Here is a 16812-nt window from a genome sequence, read left to right on the forward strand (position 1 = left end):
GAGTTAATTCACTCAAATGTTATCATAAAATAAACCTAGCCGCTTTCAAGGTGAGCCTTTGGATCAACCTTGTGCATCCAAAAGAGAAAAGACAAAAAAGGACAAAGGGCCATTAAAGTAGCAGAGGGAGGTGTTAAGGATTTTATGTTCGAGGTTCATAAATAAAGAGGAATTTGCAGTCAGGGAGAGGGAGGGTGACAAGAGTGAGGGAGAGTGAAAGATTCAATTTTCTAAATACAGAAACACAAAGTTCACTGATACAGTAAAATTGGTCTGGAACTAATTTACCTTTCTTTTATTTAATAATTTGAAGAGATATATATAAAGTCAAGAGAATTTAGTAATGGGAGAAGGGAAATCATGAAAAACACCAAGTAGAAGTATTGCCTCCACCAACTGGTCCAGTTGCAGTTAACAGCCATGTTTGTCCAGACATAATATATGTAGTGCAGAGAAAGTGTTTTTTTTTGGCAAAATGAAACAATCATTAACATTACAACCACCAAAATCGGTGACTCGATGAGAACAAATTATTTTGAGGTGTTCAAGAGACATCGTGCTCAAGAGAACAGGCTAGAGGTTTAGACGAAAGGATGTGCAAACCAAACACATAATGACCCCCCCCAACCGTTGCCTGTATGAGGGCTGAGGGGAAGACACATTTCCTCTAAGTTTATTAAGGAGATGAATGTAGAGTTGATATTGATCTTCCCTGCTGGACTGAGCCAGCATGCTCACACTATTATACCAACACAATAACACACACTCCTCAGATATCACCAGCTGGAACTGAAGCCTTGCTTGAGCGAGCCCCTCTTCTAAACCGGTTGCTAAGATACGGCAGTATGATGTTGCAGCCAGCAGACATCCTGCTAAATGATGTCGTCTACTTCCTCCAAACTACATTCTACTCTGGGATGGGGAAATGTCACAGTGATGTAACCTGGAGGACTACGAGGAGCAACCAGCTGGACTTCATCTTGTGACACAATACCATCCATTCACATGGTTCCTCGCTGTAGAACACATTGTTTTGCCCGGGACTTACTGCTCTTTGCCCCATATCCTACATCACCTAAAAGTTAAGTCCGTCTACGTCCTATTCAGTGACACTCATATAGAAACAGGCCATAGCAGCAGAGCGTGTTTCTTTACCTCTGCCTTGGAGATTATGTTTTCAACTGTTTGTTTGTTGTTAGCAGGATTAAAAGAAAATTACTCTGTACATGGTAAGAACCCAATAAATGTTCAAATGTTGTTTAACAAGGGGACTCTTGTGCCTTGGAGATATGGACTCTAGTTTCATTGTGTGATCAGTCATTTTTAAATGAACCCTAAAACCTTCCCTTCACAGGATCACACGATTTTGTCCAGCCTTCTTCTCTCCTAGCATGTTATATAATTAAAACCTAAATGTTGGACTAAAGTAAAACATTTACTGTCTTGCATAATTCTTATTTAAAGCATTTCCTTCCAGTGGCTTTCCCAAGTAAATAAGTCATCCTTCCAAATTGTTGCCCCACTTTACTGCTAAAGAACAACTGACTAAATATCAAAGTTAGCTGGCCCCATATTGTTAAAATCACAATATTTACTCGCAAACCGAGCTAACATCTAGAAAGCTCAGCCAGGCTGAACACATAGTCCACTAGCTTAGAGAGGGGGGGGTGATTGAGAGGCGAGTACGACGGTTTATTGACTCGCTGCAGTAAAAAAAACATGACACTCAGCACACAGAGGATACGTGAACTGATCCCTCTCTGATCTCAGCTTAACTCAACTTTACCCTGCCTGTCTCCTGAGAACACACGCCCTCAATTTCTTGTTCCCCCCATTATTTTTTTATTATTGTCTTTTTTTACTATATACAACTTTTCCGTCTCAGTTTTTTTTAATGATTTCTCTGTAATTGCATCCACCCCCATTCTTTGTCTCTGTCAGGGGCTCTGTTCTGTTTTCCAATTGACAGAAATGAAAGAAAAGGTGAGACCTCTGATTGAGCTGCCAGGCTCACCTCGATCTCGTCCCTCACCCACCTCACGTCTAATCAATTTCTGGTCCCTGACACTATTATTCAACAGAATGGACAGAACTGACCATTGAGTATCTAAAAATTACAGCAAAAAAACACATTTGTTCATTATTGAGGTTATTCCACATACATGTACATATGTTCATACAAATATCCTCTCTAGTGGAGTTCATATCTCCACAAAGACCCAACATTCCCCCTATGAACCACATTCAAATGTACTAGATCCAGAGAAATTAGCACCAAATTACCAAATTATCATTTTCCTAAACAAATACTGACATTTTTAATCAAGCTCAATGAATTAAATCCAGAAATGTGGAAAAATCTTGCCATTTAAGAGGAAGTGAGAGGAAATTCATTGATCCAATCCGGATCTGGATTAAAACCAAACTGTTTTTTCTGACCCTACCCACATCCTTCCGCTTAATTTTCATCTTCCATCAACAATCTTAAGAAGTTCTCAATCAAAATAGCTAAGGTTGAAATTTTGGCTAAATTACAGCGTTAAGTTATACCATATAATTAAAATACATCTGTTCGTGAAGGTCAAATACTACGACTCTAACAGTTATTGGCTTTACTTTATATCTGGCACAAACTACACAACAGCCACACACACTCCATTATAGTCTACACAGCAAAAACGCATGCCCATGCAGTATGTCCGTGAGTCTCCTGCTGCACGAGTAGTCTATATACCTGACACTGCTACTCTGTTTTGGTGCTTGCCAGCACTGTGTTGGCATGACAACTGTCCCTGTGCTGAATCAGATGTGGGCTCATAGGAGCCAAGTGGCAGGAAGGAACTCAAACAGTGCATGTCTGTGCACTTAAGAGGATTTACAATATGTGCGCCATGATGATGCTTTTTTCCAAGAAGACCACTTTGGGACCACTGCCATGTGGACAGCTACAGTAATAGATTGTAGTGGAATAAAGGTCTCAGAAGTTGTTGAAAAGTTTGTGGCAACAGTAACGTCTCATGAGGAACCAGAAGCCTCATGGTTGGGAATGTGAAATCTCATTGAAAGGGAGAATTTGTGAGGAAATTACTGTCTGGAGAGCTGCGAACACCCGACAAAGTAACATTTTCTAAAGTGTTAGTTTCTCTCAAAGGAAGAAGGACAAGTGATATGGCTCAGGATATTGAGGAGAAAAAAACAAGGAATATTCACCTTTTCTCTCTCATCAGCGAAGACACTAGTCATTTTTTATAAATGGGATTACTGCAAAGATTCACTTGATGAGGCAGAAATTACAAGCAAGCAATAGTCCAAATGGCACTCCCAAATATGAGGATTTGTTTGAGAAAGTTGTTTTGGCTTAAACCAGATGCCCCACAAGGGAGAAGCAGCTCAATAAATGAGTTTGGCCAATAAAGTATATTTTAAAATCTGCATTTCACCCTTGATAGGGAAAAGGTTGCAAACCTCTGATGTAGTTGGATCCTGGTATCTGATGAAGGTGTTCTAGATTCAAAAGAGTAGAATTCTGATTGAGAAGGACAGGCAAGGTCTGTTAAAATGTAAGGTACAAGTACTTGATATTGACACAGAAAGGTTATTCAATCATTTACATTTTTTAAACTACATTTCTGAGTTTTGGTAAAAATGATGAGCTCAAAGAACGAGGTCAAAATGAAGAATGCAGTTATATCTTTCATTGATGCCCCCTGGACAAATATGGAGGATGAGATGAACAGCTTTCAGCTTGGAAAATAAATATACTAATCTGCAGTAGGCAGGAGTCAATTTCATGCATATCATGGAGATAAAATGTTTTTAAGAAGAGCTGCTTCAATGCAAAACCATAAACTGCATTTCCCCCCTCTCTGTTCCCTCTATGAGATCTATTGGGGCTTGACTAAACAGCAGTTCACCACATAAAGCAATCAACACCTCAGCTGGACACCAGATTTGATTTCTGCTGCACATTCAGCCCTATTTCGACTGAGTCACTAAGCAGAGACCTACCACACTGATTCATAATCACCTCCACAGGCAAACAAAGGCACACCATACGTTTACATGTGTTTACACACACACACACACACACACACGCACACACACACACACCATTGTATCTTTGTTTATGCATTTAACAGTTTATCATTTGTATGAAAGCAGGAGCATACTCGATAAATTGTCATCTCCTTTAGTAATTGTTGACAGTTTCTGTATTTTCCGCACACTGATATCCACCAACATCTGCGCATACATGTAAACACATTTTTATCTTTAACAATTAAACCCGAACTGCTCCGGTTTACCATAGACCAACACCCTGTATCGTCTCTGGATCTGTCTAACCTACTCTATTGTAAGACCTCACAGAAATTCACAGCACGTTTCCCCCAGTAGACATCATCCCACTGGGCCATTAAAGGGAAATTCTCAGGCTATATAGAACTAACATACAAAAAGGCATGAAACTGTAACCAGAGAGGAGAAAAGCATAATAGAGAGACATAGAACATGGAACAAAGGGAGAGAGTGTGACGGAAAACATCTTGCATTCAGCAATGAAAAAGAGACGAGAGCCCACTAAAGAGACACAAGCTGACACAGGAAGAGAGCTGGGCTTCAACAAGTGCCTAGTTATTCATGACTGTCCAAGAAGTCTGCTGTTTGGTGAAAAGTCTGGTACACTATTATTCTCTTTCTCCACCTCTTCGAGTGTGTTTGTGTGTGTGTGTGTGGTACTCCTAAGTTTTGCCCTTGGTTAAGTCAGTCACGACTCCTGGTTTAAAAATAGCATCAGTGAGGATGCAGAACTATTTATACCCTTCACACACCCTGCCTGCAAGCTTCAATGCATCTGTGCTCGAGTGTGTGTGTGAGTGAGACAGCCGATTCAGCTCATTTTAATTCTTATTTTGCTTCTCTCTGCTTTGAACTGAGTCATTCATTTTTCTTCTTCCCCCTCCCACCGTCTTTGTTTCTCACTGAAACAAGATGAGGGTACCTTCCATGAATGAATGAGTGATTGCTCAAACACACACACTCACATGCTCCTGTTCTATTGTATTAGGTACACCAGCCTAATGCACTCAAAAACCGCAGTTATATACCTTCATGAAGAATGTTTACTTTTTGTGAAACTATAATTAGGAGGAGTTGATTTGACTGGATGTTTACATTAGAGACAGTTTTGCATTTTACACAGTAGTGTATTGTTTAGCCTAACATTATGGATTTGATTATGGTGGATAAAATAAACGCAAGTGTCAAAATAAGACATCGCAGTTCAGCAGCAAATTCCTCCAAAATGATCATACAGTTGACTTAACAACTCTTTTCAACAGAATTACAACATTCATGAAGGTAGGATTTATGGCAGGACTGTTGTATTGGACTTCATCATCTTCAGCTTGGTGTTCCTGAGGTTATTTTTTCACAGGTAACAGTGCGTCACACTCCTGTTCTCTGCAGAAACAGAAAATAAAAGGTACAACTGTGCTGAGAGAGGCTGATGGCGTTCTGCCACTGATGCACTCACACTGATTCAAACGGAGAAGCCACGGAGGACTTGCCAAACCAAAATACAGCTTGATTTCCATAAAATGCCCTGGTAGGACTTTTGCTCAGTGGATTAGCTGTAAAAAAAACACAGGAACACAGTGCACTTCTGATGGTACCATTAGTAAATCCTGTAGTGGAGGTGACTACTTAGTTCGCCTATTAATTCTCAACTGCTGAAGGAAGTGTGCTGCTTCATTGTAAAATTATGTTCAGATGTTCCCCTTTTCTCTCTTGGTGCTGCGTTGAATTCTTAATGCCTTTTCAAAAAAAATATGTCACTCGCCTTTTCATTTTCTACATCTCCACTTAACTGTGGTCTTCAGGCATACATAAATTTGGGCAGTTTCATATCCAACTGTATATGTTCCTCAGCTACACACATTCCCTATTCTGCTGCTGCTCCCTGCTGTTCACTCAACACCCAGTGCTCTGCTTCTCGGTTTCCTATGCGTTTCTTTAGTGCAATGAGTAATTAAACACTATAGTCTAGAGATGCTAGCGTATATTAGGCCTGGAGTTAAACATTATAAAGATGAATATTCAGGTTATTTCAGATTATACCTGTGGTCCTGACCTCTGGGTCAGCTCCATTGTGGGGATTTCACTATTCTCTGTTAAATGTTGTGCTTTCTTCTAAATAAATCTTATGTCTTTTTGCATTCCATGTACAAAAAGTGGAATATGATGTGAAAGATGGTCTTTACTCCAGGTTTTTCTGAACGAAGACAATATATTACTCCGCCTATATGGCGTGTGAGTGTATCTGCATTAGCATGCAACAAAGTGTTTGAAGATGTGTGGAGAGGATTCCAATAACCAAAGTAGAGTTGTTATTAGATTAAGATCTGTGCAGTCTTTATTAAACCTTGGTTCAATTCAGTGTCATAGACAGAGCGAGTGAGCTGCATCTTTATGAAACAAGTGGGACACAACATGCCCCCCCCCCCCCCCCCCCCCCGACATCCACACACAAGGAAGAGAAAGGGGGGTGACTACAGCTCAGCAGCAGTTATTTTCATGATTAGTTATAATATATGAATCAAAGAATATATGCATGGCTGAGCCCAGCCCCCCGACAGAAATGGCTCATTTCACTGGCATCTATCCACATTCTCATTCCTACTGTCATTACTCAAAGCTCATGACCAACTGAGGGCCGGAGCGTAGATCTACTGGTAAATTGAAAACTTTGCCTTCTGGCTCAGCTTCCTCTTTACCAAAACAGTATGGTACAGAGCCTGCATTACTGCTGATGCTGCATAAATCTCCATCCATCTCCCGGATGATTGTCCCCTCACTTGTGGAAAACACCCTGACACACTTAAACTACTTAAGGCAGCAATCTCAACCCAGAGATTGCAATTCACATTTTTATAGCAAAAAAACACAGCTTCAACTTTGGGGTCTCTGCCTCTCATTCCTACTGCATTCACCACTTGCTGCCTGCTAAAGCTAATAGAACCAGATCATCTGCAAAAAGCAGGGACACAAAACCGGACACTCTCGTCAACCTAGCATTGTCCATGGCAATACAATAGAATTGGTGACAAAGGGCAACCTCGTTTCCAAGATGGTCCATGGCAACGGTCTTGGTATCTTCAACTCTGTTGTTCCCTGATAATTGGAGATGAATTTCGGATAGTGGAGGACGCTTTCTGGAGGCAAGCCAAGAACTAAAAACAGTGTTTTTCCAGACATATGGTACAACTGTTCTGAAGGAATATATGGTATCAGACTCTGACATTCAAATTAAGAAAATGCAAATCGGCAAAATATTGCCACTTTGATGAAAAAGATGGAGGTGGACATGGAATAGAAGCAGAGGTGGTTGATAATTCAGAAGGGGATGTGGAAAAATGGTGAGTGGACCCCAGAGAATATAGAAGAGTGAATGAAGTAGAGAGCCAATAAATAAGAAGGAAGAGGGACAGTCACACCGCTCTGAGTCAAATATGTGCTGTGGTTTGATGTGTGTTCGTCCTTCCAGGACTTCTTCTGCCTGTAAGAGGACAAGGGAGTGGTGCAGTCTCTGGCTCATCAGTATTCGCGAGAGAGAGAGAGAGAGGGAGAGAGAGAGAGAGAGAGAGAGTAAAAGAAATGGAATAGTCGAATTTAAGAAAAAAATATTTTAACAACTGCTTTTTTGTGAATGACAGTCGAGTCAGAAGAGGGAGGAGAGGAAGAGAGCTACAGAATAGAAAGCAAGGAGGGTGGGAGTGATGTAAATGATAGTGGGAGGGGGGAGGAGGAGGAAGAGGAAAACTCCAAGGCTGACTCAGAGGGATCCCTCTTCTCTTCTCTCTAGGCTCAGGGGAGCTACATGACATTATCCTTTCATTTCATTGCTTTTTATTGCATCTCTGTATATGTATGTATCAATCCTTAGGTGGAGACAAAAATAAAACAGGCAACCCAATATTTAAACTCTGCCTTGGCTCCAGTTTCTTTTCTTACTCCATGGCAAAATCACAGATAATGCATGAAAATAGATGCAAACTGTATTAAATATAATATAAAATGTGCATGAACACGCATGCACATCATCATGCACTGATATGATATAAGATAACTTATACTATTACCTGGTACACAGACTCTCAAAGAACAAGAGCCAATATTGGAGCTGTTCCTCACAGACAGGTGATTGATTAGCTGTAGACCAACCATTGATTGTCCTTTGATTGTAAATTGATTAGTGGAAGTTTTTCGTTGACTCATTAATCACACAATCCTTATATTTGCTCATCAGAGTCTTGTGTGAATCAATCATTTATGATTGATTCACACAAGATTCTTTATTCTATATTATTATAAAAATACCTGACTATTGTTTTTAATTTCAAACATGATTCTGCCTGTATTTGGACGAGGTCGAGACTCAAGCTTTTTCCAAACTTGTTAAAAGCTACACTTCCTGACACCAACGACAAAGGACATGACCTTTACACGTGCATGTTCACACCCCCGACTGCAAAGTAGGTTGTCCCTGTGCAGGACAGAAAATGCCTGTTGCTAACAACCATCTGGAGTCATTCAGTCTGTTCAGCTCTGTCCTCACCTTCAAACAGTGTGTGTCACATTGTACATGAGAGATTGATTGTAAGTCAAAAGAATATCAGTGTTACTGTTGAATATGTATCTGCATCAGTCAACGGCTCCTGTTTGTGAAACAGTGTTCCTGTTCATGTTTATTCATAAACTGATTAACGCTGCAACTGCTGTTTCTGCTGTGTTTGTAATTAGCATTTTGTGTGAGGCTACATCACAGTAAATTAGATGTATGTTAGTCAAGCATGGGTTTTAATTTGAGATAATCCTGCATGGCACATCCATGTTTGGAATGCACAATGAAAAAATAAAGAGTGTAATAGGAGAACAGGTGGTATGTTCATCAGGGGTGGGCTAGGTGTGTGGGCGGAACTTTACATCCCGCTGCCAATCTGATTGGACAGCTACAAGGTTAGCTGTGACATCAATGTCCTTGCCTTAGGCTTGTGACCCTGTCCATTATCAATAATAGCCTTACACGCACGCACACGTGTGCGTTTGAACTGAGTAAACCTATCACATGTTAAGTAAAAATTAAAAGAAATCAAACTTACTGGAGATCTTGTACATATAATTCTACACATTAGTTAGCAGAAGGGAAAATACACTTATGATAAATATACAGCAGTGGATAATTAAAAGGCTTCGGTAATACGTTCTGGGATTTCATAGATAGCACTCCTGCAGAACAGAGTCAGGGGGAACTTGGGTTGGTGGAACATTTGTATGTAGAGAGTCATGCACTATCATTAAATTACCTAATTTCGTCAAAGAAAATGGCACAAAAAGCAGGACAAACTGAATGTCGACCGTGTAATGCTCAATTACTATTCCTAAAAAGTTGTAATTTTCAGCATGTCGGTATCTAGCACAGAGGTTGCAAGCTCATTGTTTACTGGAACAAGAGGCTTTTAACCAACCGAAAGCCAGGGAAAACAGACCGTCGCCTAGAATTGGCACCCGATGGCAGGCTTACACCCACAGTCTACATCTGGTGAGTCACACAGATAGACAGAACATGTCGGTTTCCTCAGCCTTCTTGCTTTTCATTATTGATCGTCGGAAAGTTTTGGCACTATAATTCGAAGTGAATGGACAGGCTACGAGACAGAGAGTGAAATCATTCCACACGGTACAAACAGCTGTTTCTACCAGCCTCCCCGCTCCCACGGAGTGGGAGAGTTTTGCTCAGCACATAGGGTTCTCCACACAATCATGTTGGCTGTTGGAAAAGATCATGCACATCAAACAAACCTTTGAAGTTGTGAAAGTCCTCACAGCTATGATGTCAAACACAAATTTGTCCACACAACCATAGGAAGAAATTTGTGTTAACACACACACAGAGCTTGGCACATTATGAATGACCAATGAGTGAAATCTGCCGATAACTGACTAGCCTCAGGTTCTACACTGTGATAGCAATTTCCCCTGGGTATCCCGGGACACACACAAACACACAGTCACACACACGATGCTGAATATCATTGCGTTCTCTCAGGCTTTTCAACTGTGGGCTGATGTGCATGGGAACACAGTGCTTTTGAAGTGTAATGCATTTCATTTACTTTCCCTGTGGTTGCATTTTTCACATCTATATTTAAAACATTTAGTTTCTAAATTATAATTTCTCTGTACAAACTACATTAATATGCTTTAGGAAATAGCTCACAGATATGTTTAAAAGGTTTTCCATCATTATTTCATATTTCCATCTTGGGAACACATCACACAACTAAGTGTAGAAATAGAAATCTTGGTTATTACAGGAATTATGTGACTCATGGTTCACTTAATCATCTCAAAAGATAACCGCAAACATTGCTTTTCACATTATCTTGCACCAGAAGAAGTGATCATCTGACAGAATACAGTAGTTATGAATGGCCATTGTCACAGTTATTATTAGTTTGATGAGCCACTACTGCTGCAGTCTTGTACACAGGAAGCTATGGCTTCCACATGCAAAAGAGCACGCGTCCAAAGATCAGCAGGGGTTTGTTTTAGAAACACTCAAGTGGATTGAAATGACCACAATCATGATAATAGATATGCTTTTCACTGCTATCATACTGCAATCAAATTGAATGCTTAAAATCCACTAACACAAATGTCTCAATTAAGTGTAAGTGTAAATGATGGGAAGATGCATAGAAATGACTGCATAAATTAACAAAAGCATCTGTATATAAATGTATATTGTGTGTGTCTGTGTGTGTGTGTGTACATAATCTAAAGAAAGACAGAAAGAGAGAGAAGAAGAGAGATAGAGACATAAAGAAAAAGAGAGGGAGAGAGAGAGAGAGAGAGAGAGAGAGAGAGAGATGAAGACAGTTCTTCCATATGCGACTTGGATATTAGGACAGCTGGTTGTTGAATACTTGACGGATGCTGTTTATCTAACTTGTGGGAGGCAATTACTTACAATGTGCTGCACAAACACACACAAAGAAAGCACACAGGCAGACATCAACATACACACATTTGCACACAAGCAGGCACCACATACACTAAACAATAAGAGAGCAGCTCTAACTTGCACATACTAAGAAACACGTATTTATACAAAGACACGGAACACTTCAGGCTCCTACCAGACAGACAGGATGTCTAATTAATTCTTCCTAAGCTCACTGTGGGAAGTTAACAGTGATGGAGAGAGAGTAACAGAGAAAATGAAGGGACTTTTCTGATAATCATGGACAAAAATATGCAGGTAAAGAAATATTGTTACTGAGAACCAAATGGACGTTTCTATACTTAAAGGCACAGTTTAATAATTTTTTATTTCAGTCTTCAAACTAGTCAGAGCTGAGTTGCACTTTGCACCTGTTGCTTGGTAACAAACACATGCATAAGCTTTTTTCTTCTTAACAAAAGCAAACCTTGTAGTGAAAAATATTATGTATTGTGCTCCGTTTCATTTGTACAATCTACTGGCGCTTGGCCTTGTTCAAAAACACACGTACACATCAATGAACATATGGAGCCATTGTGAGAGAGAAACTGTGCACAGGAGGAGAAGCATACATTCAGACAATGGTTTGAACAGAAAGCTTTTCAGACATTTAGTATACCAATATTAGTAAATGGCTGAGCTATATTGTGTCTGTTCCCAGAGATCATAACAGCACTACAAGTTGCTTTCTAGGTCTGTGTAAAGATAGACCTGAAATAATCCATTAAAACCCAGTATATGTACGTTATGTGTGTTTGTATCGGTATAGCTGGTCCAGGTATCCTCCAGTGCCCATAGCAGCGTTAATATTCTGCACACACTGGGTTCGGCCAAACCCCATTAATCATGTTTGTGAATGTCTAATCTCAACGTTACTTGCTCTGGTTTCATTTTCATGGCTGTCTGCAAGATTTATAATGGCGTTTGGAGAAGGTGGATGTGTGTGTGTGTGTGTGTGTGTGTGTGTGTGTGTGTAATAACACACTGTTATGGAGGCATGTTCTTAGATGTGTCACCTTGTTGAAGAGAAGAATTTCCTGAATATGCAGTTAAAGCTCCTTGAGAGGGAGCAGCATGTCGACACAGGACACACACGCGTTTGTGTTCCTTTGTGTGTTGTGGTTATACCTGCGAATGTGTTGTTTTCTGTGTGCGGCTCTAAATGTGTTAGGTTACAGTGGTGTGTGTCCTTGTTTGTTACCATGGTGACAATAAATGGCCTTTTAAAAGATGTCCATCCAGATGATGAGATCAGATTACATCAATGAAGAGAAAGAGCACAGGGAAAAAAGTGGGATGCAAGGGGGTGGGCCCCGTGGACCTGTTAATGGAGTGTACCAAAGTGATCATCTCCCACACACACAGTCCATTCAGCTATCCTTGTAAGGACACTGCATTGACTTTCACTCATAGGGAACAGACTAATCTAAACCTTATCCCTAATTGTTACCGTGACCAGCTTATGCCTAAACCAAACCTTAACTTAACCTTACCTAAGACCTCATTAGGACTGAGCTTAGGTTCCCGTTAGGTCTATTGGTTGTGACAAGATCACCATTTATACAAAAGATTGTCCTAAAAAGGTAACAAAAACTACTACACACATGCCCCACAATACCAAATGCATAATAGTTGTGTGGTCCATTGGCAGTGGATGAGCGGCAAGGGAAAAACTTAACTTAAAGTGTGGTTAAAGAGCTGGATGTGGATGATGCTGCTAAATAGCTAACAGCAGGGCTGTTTGTCTAGACGAAGGCTGTCTGGAGACATTGGGCCTTTTTCACTATTCAATATCTTTTTAGAATTTCCCCAAATTTTTCTTAAGAAGTTTTCAAAGAAAAACTACAGATTTATCTGCATTTGTCTTCTTATATTGATGAATACCATGTGTTTGTAAGTTGAAAGCAAGTGTCAGTATTTTCTAATTAGCCCAGATCAAGGCTCTGCAAATGAACATATAAGGGCATGAGACTGAAGAGCCGTGGGCACACAGAAATTACAGAAACTGAAAAAAGCTTTTAAGAAGCCAGGAATGATTGAACAAAAACCTAAGGACGGCACAGCACCGAACTCAAACGATAAAAAAAGTTTTTATATTTCTTAGTTTAGCGGTGAACATAACATACCACATAAGCGATACATGGAATGCAGCTGCATGTTAAGTGAAAAGCTGTATCAGGAAAAAGCTGAATAATTGAAGTAAAATAAAAAATTTGACCTAGATTTTAAGTAAAAGTAAATGTCGTCAAACACAGAAGAGAGAGGGAAAGGGAAAAGGAAGGTGCAGAGTTTTCTGAATGAGAGCAGCACATCATTGGAGACTCAGCACTGCAGGTGAATCCTCAGCTGAGCATCTGTGGATACTCGACCTGAGCCTGACCGTAACCACCGGGACTGGACATGCTGGGCAATTTTCAGACAAAAAAAATTGAATAATATACGGGTTCAGGTCCACTTGTTCGACACAGGGAGCACTGTATCCACAGATCTGGGTGCTGTGCAGTGGCATCTCCTGAGCCATCTCAGATCAGAATTAACAGTGTGCGTAGATTCTGTTCTTACACATGAACATATCCCAGATAAGAAAACATCTGTGAATGTCAGAATCTTCGTAAAAACTGTACATGGGTTTTAAGAAGAAATTTCTTCTCAACAACAGTTGGTGCATGAGGCCCATTGATCTCAGACAGCAGAGCCATAGACTGACAATCACAGAGTGAACCCTTGGAGTTTTTTTAAAAGCAATACTTCATAATGGATAAAACACAAGACTCTTGGGACATTTATCTACTCACTAAAACCACAAAAAAAAACATTTAAGATCCATCTACTTCTGGGTAAAGTATACTGGGGTTATAAGCTATGAACATCTATCAATGCTGTTCAAAGTGTATATGAAGGATGACAAAGCAGAAGCACTGAAGCCTTACTTACACTTACACATTATCTCAGTTGCTCTTTTTATTTCCTCTCACTGCTCAATATTGTGAAAATCATTGGTTGAGATCACTAGAGGGAACACAGGACTGCAACATTAACATCATTTTCTTGTGGTAGCAGAATTATAAATAATTAGGTCTCTTAAAGATTTACTGTTTTAACCACTTTGCCATCCTTCTTTCAAGAGCTAAAAAGGAAGGTTATCATTTTACCTTCATCATCATCATCAACGTCATTCGTGTAATCTTCATCGTCCTCATTGCACAGGATGTCAACTAAAGGGCATTAGATGAATTAATGCATAACTGATAAAAGAGGTAATTTAATTGTTCTTTCAATTTAAAATTGTATTTTTAATAATTTGATATTTACAAAAAGGCTTGGCTACACACACATTTGACCAGGAACTTGCAGTATGTCTCCCATTAGAACAAAATCAATGGTGTTCATTAAACTACACAGTGTGACACATCTTTCCCTGTCTGGCATACAATACTCCCCACCTCAACAGGCCACCGGTTGGATCTGCTAACAGGAGGGATAATAAACAGTTATGCTAAGATACGCACGCATAGATACTACCACACACATCTCTCTCACACAGAAACAACCACAAACAAGACAGTTATTTAAGTAGGATTTACCCAGTCTTATCTCATCATACAGATGCTCCTCTGGTTTTGCTGGTGATTAACAAGGGTGTGAGGTCATCAACAGAAAGACAGACATGAGGGGAAAAGTGACTTCATGTTTCAGGCAAGTGTGGGTGTCAGGTAAAGTGAATCATAAACATACTTCACGCATCAGAGTTAGCCCGAGGGCACAGACAGCATTGCTGATTTCTTGACACACATTCACATACGCACACACATGAACTGCTTTTGACCTCAATCGACATCCATGAAGGTGATGGAGGTTCTGATTTGTTTTTCACCTTTATCAGGAGGATAAGCCAGGAAAAGATAAAGAAATGTATTTTTTTAACAGTCTCTTTCATTTGCCTTTCCTCCTCTTGTCCTCCTTTGCAAATGAGCCCTATTACTGTTAGCAACTCATCCATTTATGAATGCAGATTAGATCAAATGCATTATGTATCAAACCAAGGATCATCCGTCCCTTCAGGAAGTGGCCTCTCAAGCCTTGCCTCTCTGTACCAGTGGGGGTGGTGACTCCCTGATATAACTACATGCACTACAGAGAGTTTGATTATCAAAATAAATCCTTTCCATAGAAACCTTAACTTCCCTTTAAGCAGTTCAACAACCCAGCAGATTTCAGAAATGTTCTTCTCACTTCATATCCCAGGACTACAGAAGCATAGTCAATGCAACAGAGTCATGGTTTGATGGTCAGTAATGCATAACAATGCCAGATGGTTTACTTGGCCAGGCCTTGGTGCTGGCAGTCATGCAACCGTAGGCATGTTTCCTGCCTGACCAACATGGAAGATCTGCAAAACCTTAGTGGCAGGGGTATGGATTTGGCTGCACCAACATAAAAGCCAGTGACAGCAGATCCATACAGTAGATGGAGGCATGCTGTTGAGTCATACAGTCATACATCACAATTTCAGACAATGCCACGTCATTCAGATTTGTTCGACAAAAATATGAGTCTGATCTGTTTGGTCTAATATTGTTAGTCACCTGTTTTAATAACTCTTGGTCAAATGACAGCAGAGTTTTTATGAAACAGAACATACTATACGGAGGCATCAGAGTATAAAGGAGCAGGTCTGCTGGTGAGGGTGTGTGAGGACAGAGAGGCTGTGACACAGTAAACGTCTAGCGAGTGGTGGGAATACTCAAGTACGTATCCAGGCAGAGAGAAGGAATCTTGACAGGGTTTACACTACAATTTATGTTGCTTGCTACTGAACAAATAAGAGGAAGAAAGAGTCTGAGAGTGTGTATGTTCATTAGTGTGTTATGGGCACTCCAAATTGACCCTTTATCTGTACTCCCTGTGCTTCTGTAGATCTGAAAGGAACGTGAGAAGTCTCAGCAGGAATGCGGCCCCCCTCTTCACTCCAGCCTTTCTAAGGACATAAGGGAACTGTTTTATAAAGTCAATGTGGGTTTGATCCACGTTGATGTATGTGATGGGGCAGGATGTAGGGTGTGTGTGGGGTCAATGTGGAAGTGGGAGTCTGTGGACAGGTGATAAGAGGAGAGAGAGACGTAATTGTATGTTCAGGGAGAAGCACTTTCACAGAGGAAGAACGACAGTGGTATGCATAACAACGATGAAAAGCAAACAGGGACCTGTTTGAATTTGCATGCCCTCTCCTTGAAGTAATCACAGATTCATACTGAGATTGTAAACACATCTCAAGTGGATTTAAACGGGGCCAAGAACCGACTGCTACACTGCAGGTGCAAGTTTGACACACTGAGATTTACGGGAGAGATACAGGGTGAGAAGAATATTATGGAGTTTACCTTCTACGTCATTAGAGTCATAGTCTTGAGTGAAGCATGGATGGAGACAAAAGCACACACACAAACATATGAAAGCGAAGCCACGGCACCTCTATGTAGAGCACAAAACAGCATATTTACAAAGTGAATGAAATGGTAATTCACAATGTCAACTCAAATGACACTGAAATGACTTCCAGCTTTAAAGATTACATAACCGCTTTGCAGCGAAAAATCATCGTGAAGTAATGGTGTGCTTTACATCAGAGAAGTATGAGCACATGGATGGCTTTTTATTTTATTCTGCAACAGACCCAACTCTGGCAGTCAAGCAAGCTACATGTAGCCATGGACTTCACAGTACAACTGAAACATCACTAGTGGTGATGA

General features: G+C 40.3%; 1 protein-coding gene across 1 annotated transcript in view; it reads right to left on the reverse strand.

The window, feature by feature from the left end:
- shank3a (SH3 and multiple ankyrin repeat domains 3a) overlaps window positions 1-16812 on the reverse strand; it is a 162175-nt gene that overhangs the window by 39363 nt on the left and 106000 nt on the right. The window lies entirely within an intron of this gene.

Source organism: Pleuronectes platessa, chromosome 7, assembly GCF_947347685.1.
Source record: "Pleuronectes platessa chromosome 7, fPlePla1.1, whole genome shotgun sequence".
NCBI lineage: Eukaryota > Metazoa > Chordata > Actinopteri > Pleuronectiformes > Pleuronectidae > Pleuronectes > Pleuronectes platessa.